The sequence below is a fragment of the Caretta caretta genome, chromosome 15 (assembly GCF_965140235.1).
Source record: "Caretta caretta isolate rCarCar2 chromosome 15, rCarCar1.hap1, whole genome shotgun sequence".
NCBI lineage: Eukaryota > Metazoa > Chordata > Testudines > Cheloniidae > Caretta > Caretta caretta.
The window spans coordinates 3,081,463-3,105,902 of NC_134220.1; the positions used below are offsets into that span (position 1 = coordinate 3,081,463).

The 24,440-nt window shown below is 49.2% G+C and overlaps 1 protein-coding gene across 11 annotated transcripts in view; it reads left to right on the forward strand.

Annotated features, from left to right (window-relative positions):
* The window catches only part of OSBP2 (oxysterol binding protein 2), a 371,738-nt gene that overhangs the window by 282,410 nt on the left and 64,888 nt on the right, over nt 1-24,440 (forward strand). The gene's annotated exons all lie outside the window — the stretch shown is intronic.

Consider the following 24,440-nt stretch of genomic DNA (forward strand, 5'->3'; position numbering starts at 1 on the left):
GCCCTTGTCCACTTAGCTCTTTGGGCAGGGAATGTCTCAAGCATGCCAATTTGTGGCACCAGATATGTGCATTTTGGTAATAGTAAGAAACAGTGTTGGAAATGGTCAAAAGCGTGACAAGAACGTGGTCAAAAGCGTGACAAGCGTGACTAAGAAGCCTGCAAAAGGCATATGTAAGATATGTAAATATAGGTGTGGCTAACGGAAACAAAGAATGAAGAAAAGGAGTACTTGTGGCACCTTAGAGACTAACCAATTTATTTGAGCATTTATTTGGTTAGTCTCTAAGGTGCCACAAGTACTCCTTTTCTTTTTGCGAATACAGACTAACACGGCTGTTCCTCTGAAAGAATGAAGAGTATCCATAGCCTGAAATATTTGCATTTGCACACTGACTCTGATTGGCTTGCAGGCACTCTCAGGAATCCAGGGGAGATTTAGCTCCATTCATGCCACTAAACAGGTTCCTTATTGATTTATTGGTGAAATAATGGGCTGTCCATATCATTGTGTCCTACCATTGACCTTAGTAGCATCATGTCTCTCTTGTGTGCCTGTCTCCAGCCATTATCCTTATAACCTCAGCGCAGGACACTGTGTGTACCCAACTGCTTAGAATCATAGAATCATAGAATATCAGGGTTGGAAGGGACCCCAGAAGGTCATCTAGTCCAACCCCCTGCTCAAAGCAGGACCAATTCCCAGTTAAATCATCCCAGCCAGGGCTTTGTCAAGCCTGACCTTAAAAACCTCTAAGGAAGGAGATTCTACCACCTCCCTAGGTAACGCTTCCTGAGTTGCATATCATCCTGTTGCTATCCCTTGGAGATACCAGCAAATGGTTGTATTAGGAGAAGAGGGTCGCTGCGTGGGGAAAGAGTGCCGTTTGCATCTTTCTAGTTCTGCAATTCTAAGTGCTGTGGAAAATATTAGTAACCCACTTACTGCACTGTAGTTTTCATTAAATGTTCCTCTAAATGCCTCTTGCAAGGAGCCCTCTGAGATGGAAGGTGGAGATTTGAGTTATGCCAGAGACAGTCTGTGTGCGGAGACGTCACAAATTGAAAATAGATCTGCTGCTTAAAGGCTGAATGTCTGGGCTCCCATAACCCATGAGAGGTCAATCACCCTGCCCTGAATGGGGGCTGGTGCATGGAGCCCCCCACAGCTACTGCTGGGAGCTGCAGCTTTAATCGCAGGAGCATCACGTATTTCCGCAGAAAGCAACAGTGAGCAGGATTTTAATTATTGCTTCTGACAGATGGGGAGGACTCTAGCCAGCAAGACAATCAAATGGCACAGCGTTGTTTAATATGCATGTTTCTCATCGAAAGGGATTAGCATGTCATCGCTGCTTTGCGATCAAATGGGAGCTGCAGTGGCTGGGACCAAAAACCAAATGTCCCAGGAAGACAAACCCGTGTGGGATTACTCTGATCGAGTAGTGTCAGGTTAGAAAAATAAACAGCCAGACGGACCGGCAGTGCTGGGCCAAGATGGGACGGTGTCGAAGGATAGAATAGTATGCTGCTGGCTGGTACCTGCTGACGCTCCTGTCCGGGACACACATTCATGAGCAGGGACTTTCTGACTAATTCTGAGGTCAGTCAGAGGGATCTGCTCTGGGTAGCTTTTAGAGCAGATGGAGGATTTAAAAAAGAGAATGGAAACCGCAGACAGAATGTAATTTCAGATCCAGGGCTTCTTGTTGGGTCACAGAGACACCGCTGCAGTCAGAGATCGTCCTGACCCCGACGTAGATAATAAGGGTTAGTGGGAACCTCAGCCAGCAACTCCTTGCCCAGAGAGAAAACAAACAGGCTAAATCCTGCTTGAAGAACGGAGCTAGCCATGTCCTCAGCTCGTCCTGGAGCCAAGAGAGCCTTTGTAACTGACAGACCAGGGGCTGATCCTACGCCCTTTTACACCAGTGTAAATTTGGAGTAGCTTCGCTAAAGTTAACAAGAGTTACACTGGTGATGTATCTTGCTGGTAGGAAGGCCTTTAGCAGAGCCCCGCATGACATTCTCATAGGCAGACTGTGTCTAGATGAAATTAGTAGAAGCCGGGTGCACATCTGGTTGAAAGACTTTAGGGCTTGGCTACACTTGCGAGTTACAGTGCAATAAAGGAGCCCTGGGCGCACTCGCTCACTCCCCATCCACCCTGGCAAGGCACGTAGAGCGCTCTGACTACGCAGCTACAGCGCGCTGGTACTCCACCTCGGCGAGTGGAATAACGTTTGCTGCGTCCCCGCTGGAGGGCTGCAGCGCCAGTGTGGACGAGGTGTTGCATTAGTGCGCTCTGATCAGCCTCTGGAAACGTCCCATAATCCCCTTAAGTCAAGTGGCCACTCTTGCAATTGTTTTTGGATCACTGTAGGAACGAAGGGGGGAGGGATAGCTCAGTGGTTTGATCATTGGCCTACTAAACCCAGGATTGTGAGTTCAATACTTGAGGGGGGCCATTTAGGGATGTGGGGCAAAAATTGGGGATTGGTCCTGCTTTGAGCAGGGGGTTGGAGTAGATGACCTCCTGAGGTCCCTTCCAACCCTGATATTCTATGATTCTAATGCGGATATGCCCTTTGAAAGCTCCGTTTCTGACAGCCGGCTGCTTATCTGCTCCGAGACAAAGCAACCGTTAGTGTGGAATGCTGTGTGTGTGAGAGAGAGAGGCGGGGAGGGTGGTCTGCTGCTGTCTGAACTTACAAGACAACATGCTGACATGCTCTCAGCCCCCAAAAACCCACTCTCTCTCCCCCCACATACACACAACACACTCCCTGTCACACTCCACCCCCCAACCCCCCTATTTGAAAAGCACTTTGCAGTCACTTGCATGCTGGGATAGCTTCCCATAATGCACTGCGCCCAATGCCGCTGCAAGTGCCGCAAATGTGGCCCCACCAGTGTGCTGTCAGCTGTCAGTGTGGACAGACTGCAGCGCTTTCCCTACTGCGCTCTATGAAGGCTGGTTTAACTCAAAGCGCTCTACATCTGCAAGTGTAGCCCTGCCCCTAGTCAAAGAGTAGTTGTCAATGGTTCATTGTCAAATGGGGAGGGAGGGTGTATGTTGTGGGGTCCCACAGGATTCCAGGCGTGGGGCCGGTACTATTCAATATTTTCATTAATAGCTTGGATAATGGAGTCGAGAACACACTTATAACATTTGCAAATGACTCCTGACTAAGAAGGGTTTTCAGCACTTTGGAGCACAAGATTAGAATTCAAAAAGACCTTGACAAATTGAAGAATTGGTCTGAAATCAACAAGATGAAATTCAGTAAAGACAAGTGCAAAGTGCTATAGTTAGGAAGGAAAAATCAAACCCGCAACTACAAAAAGGGGAATAACTGGCCAGGTGGTGGTACTGATTAAAAGGATCTGGGAGTTACAGTGGATCACAAATTGAATATGAGTCAGCAATGTGACACAGCTGCAGTAAAGGCTAATATCATTCAGGTGTATTAACAGAAGTGTCATATGGAAGATATGGGAAGTTATTGTCCCCCTCTGCTTGGCCTCAGCTGCAGTACTGTGTCTAATACTGGGCATTCCACTTTAAGGAAGATGTCGGCAAATTGGAGAGAGTCCAGAGGAGAGCAGCAAAAATGATAAAAGGTTTAGAAAACCTGACCTGTGAGGAAAGGTTAAAACTGGGCCTGGTTAGTCTGAAGAAAAGAAGACCGAGGGGGACCTAAGAACAGCCTTCAGATGTGTTACGGGCTGTTCTAACAAGGACAGTGATCAGTTGTTCTCCATGTCCACTGAAGGCTGGTGAATCTTGCCCATATGCTCAGGGTTTAGCTGATCGCCATATTTGGGGTCGGGAAGGAATCTTCCTCCAGGGCAGATTGGAAGAGGCCCTGGGGGTTTTTCAGCTTCTTCTGTAGCATGGGGCACAGGTCACTTGCTGGAGGATTCTCTGCTCCTTGAAGTCTTTAAACCACGATTTGAGGACTTCAATAGCTCAGACATAGGTGAGAGTTTTCTTGCAGGAGTGGTGGGTGAAATTCTGTGGCCTGCGTTGTGCAGGAGGTCAGACTACATGATCATAATGGTCCCTTCTGACCTAAATATCTATGAAGGCAGCATAAGAAGTAACGGGCTTAATCTGCAGCATGGGAGAGTTAGGTTCTATATTAGGAAAAACTTTCTAACACTAAGGGTAGCAAAGCTCTGGAATAAGCTTCAGTCTTATGAGCAAAAGCCACAGCCAGAGAGGGCTGCCCTTACTCTTGAGCACTGTCTATCTAAGGTACTTCTGTGGGCCTGTCACTTGGGTTCACTTACCACAAGGGCGCCTCCTCCTGGCTGCTCTGGGGATTAGCTCTATCCAGATATAATGTCCCCTTTTCCTCTTGTTTCATGCCATGCCACCTTTCTCTCCCACTCTCTGCAACTCCGAGTGCTCTCCCTTCCCACTGGCCAGGTCCCTGTGTGTTTTCCCCCTTCCTGGGTGTCAAAGTCTGTCTGTATAAAATGTCTCAGGCAGTCTTATGCGCTGCCCAGATGATGCCACTTCCCCAGTGGCTGATAGGGGAACCTGGGCCTGCCCTCTACTCTGCGTGCCAACCCAGGAACCCTGTCAGCAGCAGCCAAGGTTGACACCATTTTAAACCTTGCTGCCATTTCCCTGAGCCTTTTCCTACATCCTCTCCCCGCGTTTTCTTCCTCCCCTCTCTAATGTCCAGAGAGTAGCCACAGGCTCCCTCACTGCAGCCCTTTTCTACTGCCAGCTTCCTGGCTTTACCCCAGCCCTGCTGGTTCCATCATTAGGCCACCTCGTTCCCCTCAGCTGTGGCCTATCTGCTTAACTGGCCCATTCATAGCCTCATTAACCCCTTCTAGGCTAGTGTGGGGCTGAACTGAAGCACCTTGCAATATTTGATGTATTTGTCCTCCTAAACCCCCTGTGAGATAGGACAGAGCTATTGTCCCATTTTACAGATGGAAACTGAGGCACAGAGAGGTTAAGTGATTTGTCCAAGGTCACGCAGGAAATCTGTGGCAGAGATGGAAATTGAACCTGGGTCTCCTGAATGCCAGAGTGCCCTAACTATGGGTCCACTGTCGCTCTTGACACCATGCTCCATGAACAGAAATCAGTGGGGTTATTCACAGTGTAAGCTATGAATAAGGTGGCACAACTGAGCCCTCAGTGACTGCAGTCAGAGCTCTCTGGGCACACCTGTGTCTTTGCATCCGTGTGTGGGGGGGGAGGGGTTGCTAGTGTATTTGAGTATTTGCTTCTCTGTGGATTGTTTCCTTTCTGCCTTCGTTTCCTCAGGTCTGACATGTGCTGGCTATTCTTTGTGGGGGCTCCAGGTCTGAAATAACTAGGGCCGCAGCAAGTCAGGACTGAGGTGTATCAGCCAAGCAGTGTGGAGTCCTTGGGCTGGAATTGCAGAGAGACGGTAAACGTCATGATTGAGCAGCCTTAAAAAAAGCTGGATGTGAGTCCCAGGGCTGGATTAGCTGGGGGGTCACTGGGGCAGGATTGGTGGACACTGACAGAACTGGCTGGGAGCTGGGGAATGGAACACCAAAGTATGCGCCAGGTCAGGAGTGAGTGACACTGACAGAGAGGTGGGAGGCAAACCTGCCCTGGGCCTCCCTTCAGTATGGTGGGCTCTGCTTGCTTTTCTGCAGGGGGTCAACCTAGACACTTTCAAACCCTGATTCCTGCTCCGTTGATGCATAGCCCACAAAGCTACAGTAACTATGTTTACATGCCCTGCCAAGAGCTGGAAATGCAGCTTAAGATCTAAAGTCAAAGAATATCTGTCACTGGATAATGGCCTCCTGCTGCTGGATAAACGTCTCAGGAGTCTCCTAACGTTCCATTGACATCAGTTCTCTTGTAGAGCGCTGGCTGTTCAAATAATCAAACACACACAAGTAAATCTGTTAGTCTTTAAGGCGCCACCGGACTCCCTGTTGTTTTTGCAAACACACACAGCAATTTCCATACTGTTTCCGACCAGGGGTCTGTCTAGGATCCTGTCTGTGGCAGTAGCCAGCACCATGTGCTTCAGAGCTGGACAGTGCTATGCAAGAAACTCCAGATTGCCCAGAGGGGATGTTCCTTTCTAGCCTGCTGGCTGATTTGTTGCTCTCCGATGGGGAATACAGAGTTTTCTCCACAATGGTCTGTTCATTGACGGTGTCACCTTGTGATCCCGTTTGGTGTCACAGGCTGAGCAGGGGGTGGACTGGGTCAGTACTCAGACAATGAGGTGCAGTCAGCGTAGGCGATGCTGTCCCCTCTGAGGATATGTCTAGCATGCGGGCTAGCCTTGTGAGTAATTACCCAGAGCCCACATGGAGTCTCATGCTGCTGCAGCTCTGCTGTTCTGGGACCCAAACTAGTGAGATTAGAATTAGTTTACAGGTGTCGGCTCAAGCTGCAATGACACCCAGTGTTTGAAGTCTAAAGGTACCCAGAGACCCAGCTAAAACTGTGTTTTCTGGAAATCCTTGTTCAAAATCTGATACTTTTAATGAAACAGCTGCTGCTTTTCACCCCAGAGGTGACTGCAGCTCAGTGGTAGGTAAAATGATTCCTGTAAGGTCCTTTCCTACCTTGCAGAGGTCTTATGATGCTTAAAGATTCATTGCTGTTTGAATAGAAGGGGCAAAGGGTGGTTGTTCTTAGGGCTTCTAGGGCAGAAGGAACGTTGCTGGCTTACCAAATAATGCTGTAGTATAGGAAAACTTGACAGCAAGTTTAGAAATGGCTTCAAGGTTTATCCTATGGACTGTTGGGGCCATGACCCTCCTCGCTATTCAGACCTCAAGCTGGCAGCTCTCATCTTAACCTTGCCATCCTCTAGGCCCATCTGCTTACTCATGAGGTGACTCCTTCAGATCTCACACACGTGGGTTATAAATTGAGACCCAGTGAGTGATATGGGTTTACTTTAGCATTATTCTGATTGGCTGGGAGAATAGATTTAATTTTGTGCTTCTGGCCAATCAAAGAATAACTAATATTAAGAATGATGGTCTCTGATCAGCTGGAAGTTTTTACTTTTTATATTGGTCAAAAACAGTGAGCCACCAGATGATCTGCTGATCTGATTGGCTGGCAGAGAAGCTGCATCACTGCACCACGGTGGTGGTTTTTCGTATTTTATCTCATTCCGTTTTCATGAAGGGTTTCCATGATCTAAAGAGATTCTGTTTATGGAACTAACTAGAGTAATGCGAAACATGCTGCTTACATCAATATTACTGTCCGAGACACGGATGTGGTTTTGTATCCTGGCTTATCAGACCCCGGAGCTACATTGTATATTTTACTGCTTGAATCTTCCAGCTACAGCTCGGATGTAACAGCCTCTTTCTATTTGCCATCCTGCCAAAATGCTTTGCTCTTCCAGTGTCTTCCTGGGAAGTTCTAATCAAGGGCAGCATCTCTTATGTGGGTCTGTCTGCCTTCTGCGAGGCAGGTGGATGTGTCAGGTCTCTGGGCAATGGTCCCTGGTCAGAGAATACGAGAGGTCATCATGGGGTCCAGATTCTACCGAGAATGGGGAAATGGGGAACGCAATGTCAAAATGCCTGGGACCACAAGAGAATCAGAGGGCTGGATTTACTGGTTTATCTTGTTAGTGCCAGTGATTCCCCACTCACAAGCTCTGCTTTGAACATTTAGGCCCTGAGTCTCCTCTCACTTGTTCAACACTTCAGTTGAAGTCCATAGGGTTATCCTGGGTGGCAGACAGCTGTTCCAAACTGGGATTTAACCAGGATTTTAGCATCCATCCTGATATTGACTAGGCCTGGCTGTACTTAGCTGATGAGATCCACTCAGAATGCAGCCCACACTGGAATGGACGCAGGTGGTTGCTCTTCACAGTAAATTGAGCATACATGTCCTGAGATGTTACCAGGGCATCCAGAGTTGTTGGCTATTCTGATAGCGTAACAAAGAGCTGACCTCATACACATAGCCAGGGAGTTATTTAAAAGCATTTAAGTGATTATTAATAGCCTCATCTCAATGAGAGCAAGATGATCCTAGCTGTACTTCTCAAAGGCAGCAGTGCTCCTTCCTCAGATGTGCACGTCACAGGCTTTCCTGAAGACTGAACATCCCAGTGAGAGCTGGAGAGAGCCACGGGCTCCATGCTTTGCAGGGAATGCTGTACCCTCTAGTCAAAAGAAAGGCCTTGTTAGATTAGGCCACCAGCACAGTGGCTCATTTTCTTCTCCAGTACTAGGGAGAGTCCAAACCAGTGGTGAAAAGGGGCTGCAGAAGGGATGGCTTGGCAGTGGGCTGTGTATTTTTTATATCAATGAATAAAACTTGCAGGTAAACAAAGGAGTTGTCACCTCTGTAACTAGAACAGATTTCAAATCACACTGTACAGCAAGCCAACAGGGAAGAGCCCATATGGAACTTATTTGGGAGAACTGTGACGTTATTAACGTCCAGGGCTCTCTTCCTGTCTTTGCAGAAGGAGGTTACCTTTTCTCCCTTCCCAGTGCCAAGAGGGAAATCAGTTTAGCTCACTTGCAAAGCACGTCCCTCCTTGAGCCCAGTGCAGGAGGGAGAAGTAAACCCAGCAGCTACCTGCCTGTGCAAACAAGCACCAGCAACTAGTAACTTCGGGAGCTACTGACCCTCCTGGGGCGGCTCCTAGCCTGGCTTTGATCCCAGCTGCAGTTGTGGTGTTTGTTTCTGACTTGAAATGCTGGCGTTCTCCACCCCAAAACTGGCTTCGATCAAGTGACCTGGCTATGGTTAAGAAGGGCTACAGAATCGCTGCTGGAGCCGACTTAACTCTTCTGCACAACGGCATTGAAGTCACTGAGACTAATTGATCAGGACAACTTCAGTGTCTATGCAGCTGAGGACTCATTAGCTCAGGACCTCATGGCAGCCATAGCATGGTCCGAGGCAGCCTCTGGCTTAACTCCCAGGGCTGGCCATGCTTTGGATCTTGCCTCTTTTGGGCTGGGATTTGGAGGTCAAGAGTTGTGGGTAAATCATGCCCATGCCATGGACAGGCCATTATCTCCTCGGTTTGAGGGCAGGGGTGCATCTCTGCTGCGGGGATGCAGGACCCGTTTTCATGGTTTGCCCTCAGAGGCCATTGGAACTCATTGGGTGTCAGAGGACAGGCTGCTGGGCACGGTCGAGGTCCACAGCTGTGCTGTCCCCATAGCATCACAGGGGAATTCTCACCGGGCCTTCCCCCTGGGGCAGGGTCTTTTTTTCTGTTCTAGCACTCATCCCAGAAGCATTTTTCTTATACATCAAGAGACTGTCATTTTCTTCTGTGTTTGTACAGCGCCTAACACAAAGAGGCCCTGGTCCGTGACCGGACTCCTAGGTGCTACGATAATGCAAATAAATAACAAGAAGTTTGCCTAAGCCTGCTCTGTGTCTGGTTCAGGTACAAACCATGCCTCAGTTGATCACATTGTACCATTTATCACCAAACACTGCTGAGAAGTGTCCCCCAGGCCCCTGCCCTGGTATGGATGGGGTCAGGTTTGCTTAATCACCTTCAAAAGTCACCAACCTGGTGCCCGGGGGTGTAAAGAGTCCACCTCCAATTTCCTTAGTGGTTGCTGCTGGGGCCCTCAGATCTGGACAGTGAAATTTTTCTTTACACCCAAACGATTCCCCAAACAGAAGCACCTGGGGAAAGTGGATCCACCCCCCTGCCCTATTTTTATTAAGAAAGGAAGGGATGCAGCATCCTTCAGTGGCTAGGACACAGGACAGGAGTTGGGAGCTCTGGATTCTTTCCCATGCTTTGCCACAGACCTGCTGAGTGACCTTTTCATAGATACATAGAGTTTCACGTCAAAGGGACTGTTTAGTGTGATCTCCTGTATACCGTTACCCTCATAACGAGCCCAGTAACTTGTGTTTGGCTAATACGTATCTTCCAGAAAGGCATCCAGTCTGGATCTGAAGACATCAAGAGGTGGAGAATCCACCACTTCCCTTGGGAGTTTATTCCAGCCGTTACTCACCCTCTCCATTAAACATAATGACAGGTTTCAGAGTAACAGCCGTGTTAGTCTGTATTCTCAAAAAGAAAAGGAGGACTTGTGGCACCTTAGAGACTAACCAATTTATTTGAGCATAAGCTTTCGTGAGCTACAGCTCACTTCATCGGATGCATGCATCCGATGAAGTGAGATGTAGCTCACAAAAGCTTATGCTCAAATAGCTCACGAACGCTTATGCTCAAATAAATTGGTTAGTCTCTACGGTGCCACAAGTACTCCTTTTCTTTTTCCATTAAACATGTGTGCCTTATTTCTAATCTAAATTTCTCTGGTTTCAGTTGCCAGCTCTTGGTTCTTGTCTGCCTTGCTCTGCTAGATTAAAGAGCCAGTAGTACCTGGTATTTCCCCACCATGAAGATACTGATACGCTGTGATCAAGTCACCTCTCAATCTTCTTTTTGACAAGATGAACAGATTCAGCACTTGTGCCTCAGTTTCCCCATCAATAAAACGGGGATAATGATATTGACCCTCCTTATTGCAGTGCTTTGAGTTCTACAGATGGGAAGCTCTAAGAGTTATTTTGATCAGGTTTGTCCATCATCTAGGACATTGACTTCAACACAGTGACCTTGATGTTCCCCTCAGGAGTCTCCCTTAGCTCCTGTCTCTTTCCCGTAGCTCTGGGTACCTTGTCACAGTCCCGTTTGTAACTATTTCCTTCTTCTTTGTAATTTACCATGGCACCAAAGCTGTTCAATTTCCTGTAACTGTCTTAAAGAGCAAATTTAATTGCCGCACGGTGAAGATCTCCAAATGTATTATTAAAAAAAATGCATCCCCCTGAGCCAGAGACAGCTGGTAATTCCCATATTACACTTTGCCGAGCAGCTCTGGAACGGCTATTGCTGTGCACGTCACATGTGTGATGACTGCAGAGCTGGAACCTGAGACCTCTAAAGCGGGTAATGAGCTTTCCCTGAATGGGAAGGCCAGTGCCACTCGCTAAGTACCTGCTATTGTGATATCGTCCTTTTATCACAACCTTGCAGCGTAAAGAAGCTGGTTGGCAAACGGGCTCTCTGTGTACAATTAATTAGAATGCCATCAGTGCTGGCAGTTTTCAGGACAATACGCAGATGAAAAAGTCTTTGATTTGGAGAGAGACTTTGAGTCTGAGGTTGGGTACAAAACATCAAAGCCTTGGAGAGGCAGCATCCACCCACGTCTGCTGCCTGCCCTGTGGATGGCTCCCCTGGTTTGGCAGATGTGCCTAATGGAGCAGGCGAGGGAAGGCCGCTATGCTCTGCCTCTGGGGTCAAGCCAGGGTGGAGTGACTGTCTGTAAAGGGCGCCCGGACGTGGCACATTGTGGAACCCTCTAAAACTTGCTGTTCTGGTTTCCTCTCTTTCTCCTTCCTTTAGGGGCAGAGGAACTTTCCGTGACCCCTGTCTGTGCATCTGGGTTCTTCACCCCTGTGCTCTCTGCTGCTCTGCTGCCCCTGTGTCTCAGGGATGTGCCAGGCAGGCGTCCCTGCAGCTCTGCGAGTTACCGCACTGGCATTGGGATCATCATCACCATCTCACTGGGGGGGAAGGGCAGGTGTGAGGTGGGGCGAGCCCTCCACAGGGAGACTCTGGATTCACCGCCCATGGACATGGGGGAGCCCTGTCGCTGGGGCACTTGCAGCCAGGTTGCACAGTGTGCTAGCCAGTAGATTGGAGGGACCAGTCCTGGGGCGGGGGGAGGTGATGGATGTGGGGAGCGAATTAGTCTTTTCCAGCTAGGAGTATGGGATAATTTGGGGACAAATCCCGCCCCCTCCTGTGTAGGGCCTGGGGGGGGGGGCAGATGCAGAGCACTGGGTACAGTTTCATTGCCCAGGGGAGGGAGAACAGGATCCAGGGAGTCTGCCCCCCATGAACACCATGGAACCCAGCTCCCCAAGGGCTCCCTTCATACAGCTATGTGCGGGGGGTGGGGGTGGGGGTGTGTGCAGGTGGGGTGGGGGAGGGGTCATAGGTGCTGACTCCATGGGTTATCCAGGGCTGGAGCACCCATGGGGAAAAAATTATGGGTACTCTGCACCCACCTGCAGCCCTGCGGATCAGCTGTTCAGCGGCGTGCAGGAGGCGCTGGGGGGAGGCGTGGGGGCAGGAAGAGGCAGGGGGTGGGAGATTGGGGGAAGGGCTGGAGTAAGGCTGGGGCCTGGGGCGGACCCCGGGGAAATCCCAATGTTGGCGCCTCTGGAAGGGGTAGATCTACCAGCCGTTCTCCCCATCCCCACAGAAGCTAGTCCAGCCCTGAGGCTGGAGCAGTGACTGCAGAGCATTGCTGCTGCCCCTCTGTGGCCTGGAAGGATTTCATCCTCCTGGCTCTCCAAGAGCTCTTGGTGCTCGAATAAGTAGAAGCCAAGCCAGGGTGTCCTGGATGTTTGGAGCTGGCCAGGGATCTAGTTCAGTTACGAGCAGATGGGCAGCTATGCCTTGTGGCTGGTGCTACAGAAATGCCCCTTTGCCGAGACATAGGGCTGATGTCTCTCCAGTCCGCTGTGGGTGGCAGCATTTGCGGGCTGGGCGTGATGTTTCCCATGGCTGGTGTGGGCCAGACCCGCTCAATTCGCTCAGATGCGTGAGCTGACGAACCAAGGGTGACCCCTGCTCTGATCCTGCATTGCAGATGCCAGTGGACCACCAAAGCCCCGCACAAAGAGGGGTCTCTAGCGAAAACCAAAGGACTGTGTGTTCCCAGGGTGCTGGGATGAATGCAGGGGTGATAGGAAGGGAGTTAAGGTACATCTTGGTACATGGGTCAGAGTCTGACTGGCAGTTGGTGTCACACGGATGCTGAGGGTTGGAGGGAGGTGCATGTACCACCAGTCCAGCATGCCTTTGGCTTTGACCAATAAGACATGAGGCAGGTCTGGACTGGGGCCATTTCCACCTGCGTCTGGCCCCTCAGCCTGGCAGCTACTCCAGCTCAGACTCACTTCAGTCAGATGCTGCTCTCAGTTACACCATTGTCCGTCCACAGTAAAACCAGTATGAGCTCAGAATCTGGCCCTTCCGCTGTCTGGGCCAGATCCTGGCACTCAACTTTGATGTTCAGGGAATGCAAAGGGGGATGTAAAGAAGCTGTAACCCACAGCGGGAGATTCTCCCAGCATGTCCAGCCCCACACCAACTCCCCGGCAGCCCCTGGCATAGGGCACACACGTTGAGGCTCTGGTGAGAACTCGGCTGGTCGGTGACCCACGGGGCACCAGAGCCAATGAGCGTAACTCAGAATAGCAACTTTCTCCAAGGACTTTAGCTCTTGTTGACATTTGTATCGTCGTGTTCAGGGCTCTCTCTGATGAAATGCTCCCTGCCCCACTTGATGGGCATTACCCCTGTGCCACGAGGAGGGGTCACCCCAGGGCTGCCTTCATCTCCTGTTTGCTCCTTTACCAGACCAGGCGATAAGCAGACTGGCTCCGAGGGAATCCTTGGCTCTGCATGCTGCATTAACACCCCTGTTGGCTCAGTGGTGTGGTTCAGTACTTGGACCTGCTCCCACTGAAACACTCAATGGACTTCCAGGGGGCAGGATCGGACCCTTTAAAAGGCACCGTTCTCAATCAATTCAGAAATAGACAGGAGTGGGGACAGTGGGCAAGCAGAAACCTCTCCCAGTTAGGAACCCAGCTCATTGTCTCAGGCGAGCGTCTCTGGCACCGCCAGGGGCAGGGGGCTGATGTCATTTTGCAAATGAGAAATCCCCGTGTTTAAGAAGTATATGGGCCTGATTCTCCATTGCGTTACCCCAATGTCATGCTGGGGTAACTCCAGTGACTCCTATTTACACCTCTTTAATTCAGAACTTGGCCACAACAGCTCTCTGCAGCCTGGCTCAGACAGGTCACGTCAGGATTTTTAATGAAGTAGAAAATATGTCTTGTGGCCGTTGCATTCTGTCCCCTTTGCTATGCCAGCTGCTCGGTCACTGCCAGTCTCCTGGGCCGCTTACCGTGCTGACGCTTATTGTGCCCCTGTGCTGTACCACTCCCCTTCCTGGGCCAGGCTCTGTCGCTCCAACCACCCCACGGACTCCGTCAGCCCCCCAGAAGCATAGGGATACTGAGCTCTCAGGCCAGGTGTACACTACAGAGCTGTATTGCGATAGCTGCCTCGGTCAGGAAGGTGAAGCCGTTACACCGGCCTATCCCCTGTGTAGACAGCACTGTGTTGGTGGGAGAGCGTCTCCTGTGACCTAGCTACAGCAGGCAGGTGCATTACCCACGCGGACGGGAGACACTCTCCCATTAGCATCGTAATGTCTTCACTAAAGTGCGACGTCAGCACAGCTGCACCCATGCTGCTTGTCGCGCTGTATGGGAAGACAAACCCTAAGAAATGCACGCCGCTCCCTCCCTCCCCACCGCTGCCCCAGAACCAGACCCATGGCTGCCGCGGGAGGGAGCGTTAGGGCCTCTGTCCTTCTCGCCGCGGAGGATTGCCTTAGAGTCCTAGCCTGAATGTCCTCTTAATGCGCTGCTAATGGGCAGGCAGCTATTGAACGGTGCCCCGGAAATCTCCCTTTGTAACCTTCTCCACAGGGCTTCTGGGTTGCTTCCCAGAGTCTACTGCAGCTCATGAGTTAGAAAGACTCTGGAGGCAGAGAAGTGCTGACTGCAGGACAAACTCCACCTGTTCAGAGCTGCTGCTCTTGCTTGCAAGCTTTTTTCGAGGGAAGTTTTATTGCTAGCTAACAAAACTGCCTGCGGCTGTATCTCATTAGGGACCCTTATCTATGCTGAATAATACTTCATGCCATGGATAGTACTTCATCCCACAGGGCTGCTTACGGATACCAGCCAGCAATCAAAGATAGCAGCCCGGGGCCTTCAGAGCAGCCCGGGTTAAATCCAGCTTTACCTGTGGTGAGGACAGGGTTTGTGTCTTGGACCCCAATCCTCAAATCTTACACATATGCTAAACTCTGCACGCAGTGAGTAGTCCAACTGAAGTCAATGGGACTACATGTGTGTGTAAAAGTGCACACGTGTTCTTTTTTGCAGGATCAGGTCTCTAGTTACTAATCCTTTGTTAACAGAAATACGAACTGGTGAACAGCACAGAGATTAATAAAAAGCAAAACATGCTTTATGAACATGAGGTGATAAATTGTTTTTGGCCAAGGACAGTTTATAACAGAGGATCTAATAGCTATATGTGTAGGATGGATGGGGCCTCTATTGTGTTCCTCCATAATCTGTCTAAGGCTTTATCCTGCCACCCTTCACCGTAGTATCTGGGCGCCTTCCATGTAAAATCAACAATAGCCAAGTCCCTAGTACACCCATCGACTTCATAACACACATGAACAGACAGAGGTATGCACATGTGTGCACACACACACAAGCTCTCTCACACACACTCTAGCAACTGTGTGTAATGTGTCTTTAACATGTGAGGGTTATTTCCTTCATTGCACATTTCATCACATAACTCACAAGATAGCCTTCAACTTTCCAGTATTTCCATGGTTCGTCTTCCTCCGGGGGGCTCTGTCAATCTGGTTTAGGCCCAAAATTTGCTTATGTTGTAGACAAATGGTTTGGAAAATCTAACTAATGGAAATTGTTCTTTTTAAAAAATCTCTAACGGAATCAGGGTTCCATTGGGAAACCCAGGCCCAGCAGCACGGTGCTAGAACATGAGAACAAGAAAGTGGAGCTAACTAGAAATTTAAATGAAACTGACCAGTCTTGGTTCATATAAGTGAAGTGCAAAAAACTGGGTGAAGTGCATGTGAAATCCAAGTAGACTGAAGCTCAAACAATAAATGAGCCCCATTAATGATGACAAGTGTATTAGATGTCTAAAGTTCTCTCCCTTTTAATCATCTGAATTGTTATTAGTTACACACCTGTGGGTTTTTCAGAATGATTTTCATCTTGATAGTGTCCCTTTTCCCCCTCTTGTGCTACAGTAGCTTAATGAAAAGGAGGACTTCATAGAATCATAGAATATCAGGGTTGGAAGGGACCTCAGGAGGTCATCTAGTCCAACCCCCTGCTCAAAAGCAGGACCCATACCCAATTAAATCATCCCAGCCAGGGCTTTGTCAAGCCTGACCTTAAAAACTTCTAAGGAAGGAAATTCCACCACCTCCCTAGGCAACGCATTTCAGTGTTTCACCACCCTCCTAGTGAAAAAGTTTTTCCTAATATCCAACCTAAACCTCCCTCACTGCAACTTAAGACCATTACTCCTTGTCCTGTCCTCTTCCACCACTGAGAATAGTCTAGAACCATCCTCTCTGAAACGACCTCTCAGGTAGTTGAAAGCAGCTATCAAATCCCCCCTCATTCTTCTCTTCTGCAGACTAAACAATCCCAGTTCCCTCAGCCTCTCCTCATAACTCATGTGTTCCAGACCCCTAATCATTTTTGTTGCCCTTCGCTGGACTCTCTCCAATTTCTCCACATCCTTCTTGTAGTGTGGGGCCCAAAACTGGACACAGTACTCCAGATGAGGCCTCACCAATGTCGAATTAAGGGGGATGATCACGTCCCTCGATCTGCTGGCAATGCCCCTACTTATACATCCCAAAATGCCATTGGCCTTCTTGGCAAATAGGACACACTGCTGACTCATATCCAGCTTCTCGTCCACTGTCACCCCTAGGTCCTTTTCTGCAGAACTGCTGCCTAGCCATTCGGTCCCTAGTCTGTAGCTGTGCATTGAGTTCTTCCGTCCTAAGTGCACTTATCCTTATTGAACCTCATCAGATTTCTTTTGGCCCAATCCTCCAATTTGTCTAGGTCCCTCTGTATCCTATCCCTGCCCTCCAGCGTATCTACCGCTCCTCCCAGTTTAGTATCATCCGCAAATTTGCTGAGAGTGCAATCCACACCATCCTCCAGATCATTTCTGAAGATATTGAACAAAACCAGCCCCAGGACTGACCCCTGGGGCACTCCACTTGACACCGGCTGCCAACTAGACATGGAGCCATTGATCACTACCCGTTGAGCCCGACAATCTAGCCAACTTTCTACCCACCTTATAGTGCATTCATCCAGCCCATACTTCCTTAACTGGCTGACAAGAATACTGTGGGAGACCGTGTCAAAAGCTTTGCTAAAGTCAAGATACAATACATCCACTGCTTTCCCTTCATCCACAGAACCAGTAATCTCATCATAGAAGGCGATTAGATTAGTCAGGCATGACCTTCCTTTGGTGAATCCATGCTGACTGTTCCTGATCACTTTCCTCTCATGTAAGTGCTTCAGGATTGATTCTTTGAGGACCTGCTCCATGATTTTTCCAGGGACTGAAGTGAGGCTTACTGGCCTGTAGTTCCCAGGATCCTCCTTCTTCCCTTTTTTAAAGATTGGCACTACATTAGCCTTTTTCCAGTCATCCAGGACTTCCCCCGTTCGCCACGAGTTTTCAAAGATAATGGCCAATGGCTCTGCAATCACAGCCGCCAGTTCCTTTAGCACTCTCGGATGCAACTCATCCGGCCCCATGGACTTGTGCACGTCCAGTTTTTCTAAATAGTCCCTAACCACCTCTTTCTCCACAGAGGACTGGCCATCTATTCCCCATGTTGTGATGCCCAGCACAGCAGTCTGGGAGCTGACCTTGTTCGTGAAGAGAGAGGCAAAAAAAGCATTGAGTACATTAGCTTTTTCCACATCCTCCATCACTAGGTTGCCTCCCTCATTCATTAAGGGGCCCACACTTTCCTTGGCTTTCTTCTTGTTGCCAACATACCTGAAGAAACCCTTCTTGTTACTCTTGACATCTCTCGCTAGCTGCAGCTCCAGGTGCGATTTGGCCCTCCTGATATCATTCCTACATGCCCAAGCAATATTTTTATACTCTTCCCTGGTCATATGTCCAACCTTCCACTTCTTGTAAGCTTCTTTTTTATGCTTAAGATCTGCTAGGATTTCACCGTTAAGCCAAGCTGGTCGCCTGCCATACTTACTATTCTTTCGACACATCGGGATGGTTTGTCCCTGTAACCTCAACAGGGATTCCTTGAAATACAGCCAGCTCTCCTGGACTCCTTTCCCCTTCATGTTAGTCCCCCAGGGGATCCTACCCATCCGTTCCCTGAGGGAGTCGAAGTCTGCTTTCCTGAAGTCCAGGGTCCGTGTCCTGCTGCTTACCTTTCTTCCCTGTGTCAGGATCCTGAACTCAACCAACTCATGGTCACTGCCTCCCAGATTCCCATCCACTTTTGCTTCCCCTACTAATTCTTCCTGGTTTGTGAGCAGCAGGTCAAGAAAAGCTCCCCCCCTAGTTGGCTCCTCTAGCACTTGCACCAGGAAATTGTCCCCTACGCTTTCCAAAAACTTCCTGGATTGTCTATGCACCGCTGTATTGCTCTCCCAGCAGATATCAGGAAAATTAAAGTCACCCAAGAGAACCAGGGCCTGCGATCTACTACCTTCCGTGAGTTGCTGGAAGAAAGCCTCATCCACCTCATCCCCCTGGTCCGGTGGTCTATAGCAGACTCCCACCACTACATCACTCCTGTTGCTCACACTTCTAAACTTAATCCAGAGACACTCAGGTTTTTCTGCAGTATCGTACCGGAGCTCTGAGCAGTCATACTGCTCCCTTACATACAGTGCTACTCCCCCACCTTTTCTGCCCTGCCTGTCCTTCCTGAACAGTTTATAACCATCCATGACAGTACTCCAGTCATGTGAGTTATCCCACCAAGTCTCTGTTATTCCAATCACGTCATAATTCCTCTCCTTACAATGTGTATGATAATCAAGGTGGGCCATTTCCAGCACAAATCCAGGTTTTCTCCCCCGCCCCCCACTCTTATCTAAAGTGATCACCACAAGTACTCCTTTTCTTTTTGCGAATAGAGACTAACACGGCTGTTACACTGAAAGTAGCTTAATGGTATCTCTCACTGCCAGCTAGACATCTCGGCACTCTCAAAGATGAATTAAAGGTTGTTGCAAGTGCTAGCATGACCCTGAGTCCCCCTACCAATTTTTGGGCACTTACAATAACATTTTCCTAGTTTTTAGATCACTTTTCTCTTCTGCGCAGCTGTGTGAGACCCCACAATAACGGTGAATTGACTCAGACCGCAATCCGGCACACACAGGCAGGTTTAGCTTCCAGCATGGGAGTAGTCCCAAGGCTAATAGTGAAACTGACTAGGCGCAAAGTACTGTCAAATGCACATGTGAACAAACTGAAAAGAGAGAGCTGCATGTTCCCTACTCTTTCATTTGTGGTGATCTTAGCTGTTACTTATGACAGAAGTTAATGCATTTTCAGAGAAAAGTGTACTTTATTTTTTATTGGTGGTGTCCCTCTGCCAGAGTGGGTCATCTGAATTTGGAAATAATCCCGTTGTCTGCATAGGACTAAGATTCCAGCACATTCTTGTAAAGTTGTAAAGGAAACAAAGCTAGCTCGCCTGTTGGTTGCAGCCTCTGGGGAGTTGCAGGGATATATTGGCCATTCCTTGGCTCTGTCTGTGTGACTCTGATGCTGGATGCAGTCTGCTGTAGCCATGCTGGGCCCAGGATAGACAAGGTGGGTGAGGTAATATCCTTTATCAGACCTGCTTCTCTTGATATTACCTTACCTACCTTGTGACTCTGATGCTGGTGAAAGTAAGTGTCAAACTGACAGTCCTGGAGGCTTCTGTTAACCTGCTACCTTCCCTCACTGTGGGCCACACTCCTCACCTTGGAGCTTCAGGGCTTGGCTACACTTACAAAAGCAAGTCAGAGCGCTTTCAAGCGCTAGTGTAGACAGGCTCCAAGTGCTCCGAGGCTCTGGCTATACAGGAGAGCGTACAGCAGCTCAGCCGCAGTGATGTGGGTGGACTGCTGAAAGCTCTCTGTGTTCTAAGCCAACGGGAGAGAGCTCTCTCCTCAGCTTAATTACTCCATTCTCCTGGAGTGGTGGTAGCTTCCCGCCAACATAGCGCTGTCCACACCAGCGCTTAAGTCGGCATAAGTTATGTCACTCAGGGGAGTGGCTGATTCACACCCCTGAGTGACACAACTTATGTCGAATTAGGCTGATTTAGTTGGGGATCGGTCCTGCTTTGAGCAGGGGGTTGGACTAGATGACCTCCTGAGGTCCCTTCCAGCCCTGATATTCTATGATTCTACGATTCATAGCCTTAGAGGTTTTGCAGACCACTCCATGTGGGAGACTAAGTAGCTGCTTGCCTGTCAGCATAACCTGTCCTCTCTCTACCCCGGGGGAAGAACTGTTATGCTTTCAAACCATACTGTGTCTAATTAGCAGCCAGGGGATTGTAATTCTGGCTGGACTCTGCTTCAGCAAAGAAGACGGCTGTCCTTCTTCCTTATTAGTCAGCAAGAAATGCAGTGCCTGTCTCTTCCGTTGGCTCTTCTTTCCCTTCTCATCCTCGTTCCCAAGGGATATTTGTCCCCATCACAAAACCTGTGCACTGTTTGGATGGAATAGGCCTGGCCTATGGTAGCAGGGGGCAAGCCCAGGACTGGAATAGCAGGGGGGCTGTGACTGAGGTGCATTGACAGAACTGGGGGGGCACAACCAAGAATGAAATAGTTCTGGGGGCTGCAGTTAAGACTCAATCCTTGAATTGGCAGAGCAGCAGGGCTGCTGAACTGGAATGACAATGATAATCCAGAACAGCGCCCCTGGGAGGACATGGCATCAGTTGTGAGAGCGAAGGGGTTTTGGAACCCTAGGAATGTACTGAGTAATTAAAAGCTATGGGATGTGATCTTGGTTTGGATAATCGAGTGTGACAGACCCAGACCAGTGGGGTACAGGAGTCTGGTCCTATTGGGATCTAGGGGTACAGGAGTCTGGTCGAAGGCAAATATACTGGCCACTGGATAAACAGTTTTCTGTTCCCTGAGTGACCAGAGCAGGGACTGCCCTAGAGCAATCAGGAACCTGCCAGAACCAATTAAGACAGGCAAGCTAATCAAGACACCAGGAGTCAATTAAGAACTTTCTAGAATAAATTATGGCAGGCAGACTAATCTGGACACCTGGTTTAAAAAGGACCTCCCATCAGTTAGTAGGGGAGTGTGCAAGGAGTGAGAAGGTATGCTGCTGGAGGACTGAAGAGTTCAAGTGTGATCAGGCTTCAGGAGGAAGATCCTGCAGTGAGGATAAAGAAGGTGCTGGGGGAAGGCCGTGGAGAAGTAGCCCAGGGACTTGTAGCTGTCATGCAGCTGATACAGGGAACATTGTAGACAGCTGCTATCCACTGGGCCCTGGGCTGGAAACCGGTGTAGAGGGTGGGTCTGGGTTCTCCCCAACTCCTGGTCAGACACAGGGGGAGTTAACCTGATCTGTGAGAAACACCAGAAGGGAAGGTCTAATTTGGAAAGGGATCTGGCCTGTCCCTGACCCACTAGGTGGGACACAGAGACTGTGGGGATTGTTCTGTTTCCCCCATGCTGGCCAGTGATAAGGTTAGCTGGATGGACGGCAGGTTTGAGCCTCTAGCAAAAGTGGCCAAACTGAGGGCTGCCGTGAATCTCTGAGGCGAGCAAATCCGCCAATAAGCACAGGACCCACCAAGGCAGAGGAGGACCTTTGTCACACAAGGTTACACTGCTTCTAGCACTTCATGTTTTTAAAATGCTGTGCAAATATTGACCAGGGGTGCCAGGACTGAAATGTCCAGGGGAGTGGGGAGGTGGCAGGTCAGGGTTGAGGGGCAGTGGCAGAGGGGGGCTGCATCCCATAACTGAAATGACAAGGGACCTGCAAGTGAAAACTGAGCTGCATCAGCAGAGCTGAATGTGTGTGAAACTTGCAGTGCAGTTGGCACTACTAGCGGTAAAACTCCCTGACTGCCCTCCCTTCCCCCCCCCCGCAACCCAAGAAGGCCTGAAGCCTCTTAGCGCTCAGTATATCCATGTTTGGATGCTCAGGGCAATGAGCCATGACTACAGATTCCAAGCCAGTTTCTCACACCACGGCTGTGTGACCTGTACTGTACGCCTAGCTGGGCAAAATTTTTCGACAACTAGGTTATCTGCCCAAAAATGCAGCTTTGGGTGACATGAATTCACCAAATTGTTTTGTTTACAGAGCAGGTAGGATGGTGTTGCCCCCTTATAACATAGAATCATAGAAATGTCAGGCTGGATGGGACCTTGAGAAGTCAGCAAGCGCAGCCCCCTTCCTCAGGCCAGAACAGCTCAACCTACACCATCCCTGACAGGAGTCTGTCCAACCTGTCCTCAAAAAGCTCCAGTGACAGGGATTCCACACCATCCCTTAGAAGCCCATTCCAGAGCTTAAGGAATGAGGCTGCGGGAACTGGGCTTATTTAGTCTGCAGAAGAGAAGAATGAGCGGGGATTTGATAGCAGCCTTCAACTACCTGAAGGGGGGTTCCAAAGAGGATGGAGCTTGGCTGTTCTCAGTGGTAGCAGATGACAGAACAAGGAGCAATGGTCTCAAGTTGCAGTGGGGAGGTCTAGGTTGAATATTAGGAAACACTATTTCACTAGGAGGGTGGTGAAGCCCTGGAATGGGTTACCTAGGGAGGTGGTGGAATCTCCTTCCTTAGAGGTTTTTAAGGTCAGGCTTGACAAAGCCCTGGCTGGGTTGATTTAGTTGGGGTTTGTCCTGCTTTGAGCAGGGGGTTGGACTAGATGGCTTCCTGAGGTCTCTTCCAATCCTAATCTTCTATGATTCTATACCCTTATCATTAGAAAGACTTTCCTAATATCTAACCTAAATCTCCCATGCTGCAGATTAAGCCCATTACTTCTTGTGCTACGTTCAGTGAACATGGAGAAAAACTGATCACTGTCTTCTTTAGAATAACCCTTGCCATATCTGAAGGCTGTTATCGGGTCCCCCTCAGTCTTCTGCTCTCAAGAGTAAATATGCCCAGTGTTAACTTTTCCTCGTAGGTCAGGTTTTCTAAACCTTTTATCATTTTAGTTGCTCTCCTCTAGACTCTCTCTAATTTGTCCACATCTTTCCTAAAGTATGGTTTCTAGAATTGGACACAGCTGAGGCCTTACCAGTGCTGAGTAGAGCAAGACAATTACCTCCCGTGTCTTACATACGACATTCCTGTTAATGCAGCCTAGAATGATATTAGTCATTTTTGCAACTGCATCAGATTAACTCATATTGAATTTGTGATCCACTCTAACCCCCCAGATCCTTTTCAGAAGTACTGCCACCTAGCCAGTTATTCCCCTTTTCGTTGTCATGCATTTTAGTTTTCCTTGCTAAGTGAAGCACTTTGCACTTGTCTTTACTGAATTTCCTCTTGTTGATTTCAGACCAATTCTCCAATTTGTCAAGGTCAATTGAATTCTAATCCTGTCCTCCAAAGTGCTGGCAACCTGTCCTAGTCTGATGTTATCTCCAAATGTTATAAGGTTGCTCTCCATTCCATTATCCAAGTCAAACAACAGTATTGAATAGTATCAGACCCAGGCCTGACTCCTGTGCAACCCTGCTAGATACGCCCTGCCTGTTTGACAGGGAACCACTGATATCCACTCTTTGAGTAGGGTCTTTTTCACCATATGTGCCCCCATCTGATAGTAATGACATCTAGCTCAAAGCTCGCTTTTAGCTGTGTGGTCAGGGCACTCCCCTGGGATGTGGGAAACCCAAGTATGAATCCCCACTCAGGAGCAGGATTTGAACCTTCTCCTCTGCCAGGGACATGCGCTCCCCACCAGTCTTTTAGCTGTTCTGGGGTGGGGTGCCCTCAGGGTCGCCTGCTGAAGCTCTTCTATTTTGTATAAATAATGAAATATTCAATAGTGCAGAGACTTGATCTTGATGCTGTCACCCCCCTGGTGAGGAGCCTAACCTCCAAGCTGCAGTGTCATTGTCTCCCCATTTTATCCTCTGGCCCAATGACTGTTCAAGTACTGTATACTAAGTGGGACAGGAGAGACAGAGAGGCCTGACCCCAGGCTAATGGTTCAGGTCAGGATGGTGGAGACCCGGGTTCAAATCCCTGTCCTGCAGACTCTCCAGCTAGGATTGTCTTAAGTGAGCATGCCAGCCAGTGGGCTAAAAGGGAAACCCCACCTTTGGCTATTTTATGAATCTAGCCCTTGGAAAATACTGTATTTCCAGTTGAACAACATGCTTTGTTTGATCCCAAACAGACTGTTTTGATTTGCAGAAATTTTTCAAATTCAGTTTGACCCAAACCAAATGTTTTATTTTCATTTTTTTGGAACTGCCAGCAAACCGAAAAGTCCCCCAGCCCCAATTGCATGGGGAGGGCAAGGCTGGGGGGGCTGAAGATCTGAAGGGGAAAGAAAGGCTGGAGTGCTGCTCCTGGTGAAGGGCTCCCTGAGATGTGGGAGGAGCACAGAGCTCCAGAATGAAAAGCCCCTTCTCTTGGCTCCTTTGACAGAGACCCTGAGCTGCTGTGGGCAGTGCTGTTTGCTCGCGACTGGGGCCTGTCCCCGAGGGAG